This window comes from Anopheles marshallii, assembly GCF_943734725.1.
Source record: "Anopheles marshallii chromosome X unlocalized genomic scaffold, idAnoMarsDA_429_01 X_unloc_23, whole genome shotgun sequence".
Classification (NCBI taxonomy): Eukaryota; Metazoa; Arthropoda; class Insecta; order Diptera; family Culicidae; genus Anopheles; species Anopheles marshallii.
Window position 1 is genome coordinate 104,329 of NW_026525813.1, and position 1,288 is coordinate 105,616.

The following is a 1,288-nucleotide window of genomic DNA, read 5'->3' on the forward strand; positions in this document are numbered from 1 at the left end:
TATGCAAGTTGCCTTTTCAAACTCGATTTTGACAAATCATTTTTTCGGAGACCAACCAAAACATCTTTTTTAAGCCCCCAAAATAATGAAAAGTGAAATCCAAAATCGATTTCGGAGACTTTTTGGCAAACCAAAATTTCATTGTCACTAGTCAAACTTGTATGCAAGCTGCCTTTTAAAACTCGACTTTAACAAATCATTTTTTCAGAGACCAACCAAACCATCACTTTTGAGCCCCCAAAATAATGAAAAATGCAATCCAAGATCGATTTCGGAAACTTTTTGGAAAACCAAAATTTCATTGTCACTAGTCAAACTTGTATGCAAGTTGCCTTTTAAAACTCGACTGTGACAAATCATGTTTTCAGAGATCAACCAAAACATCATTTTTGAGCCCCCAAAATAATGAAAAGTGAAATCCAAAATCGATTTCGGAAACTTTTTGGCAAACCAAAATTTCATTGTCACTAGTCAAACTCGTATGCAAGTTGCTTTTTAAAACTCGACTTTGACAAATCATTTTTTCAGAGACCAACCAAACCATCACTTTTGAGCCCCCAAAATAATGAAAAATGCAATCCAAGATCGATTTCGGAAACTTTTTGGAAAACCAAAATTTCATTGTCACTAGTCAAACTTGTATGCAAGTTGCCTTTTAAAACTCGACTGTGACAAATCATGTTTTCAGAGATCAACCAAAACATCATTTTTGAGCCCCCAAAATAATGAAAAGTGAAATCCAAAATCGATTTCGGAAACTTTTTGGCAAACCAAAATTTCATTGTCACTAGTCAAACTCGTATGCAAGTTGCTTTTTAAAACTCGACTTTGACAAATCATTTTTTCAGAGACCAACCAAACCATCACTTTTGAGCCCCCAAAATAATGAAAAATGCAATCCAAGATCGATTTCGGAAACTTTTTGGAAAACCAAAATTTCATTGTCACTAGTCAAACTTGTATGCAAGTTGCCTTTTAAAACTCGACTGTGACAAATCATGTTTTCAGAGACCAACCAAAACATCATTTTTGAGCCCCCAAAATAATGAAAAGTGAAATCCAAAATCGATTTCGGAAACTTTTTGGCAAACCAAAATTTCATTGTCACTAGTCAAACTTGTATGCAAGTTGCCTTTTAAAACTCGACTGTGACAAATCATGTTTTCAGAGACCAACCAAAACATCATTTTTGAGCCCCCAAAATAATGAAAAGTGAAATCCAAAATCGATTTCGGAAACTTTTTGGCAAACCAAAATTTCATTGTCACTAGTCAAACTTGTATGCAAG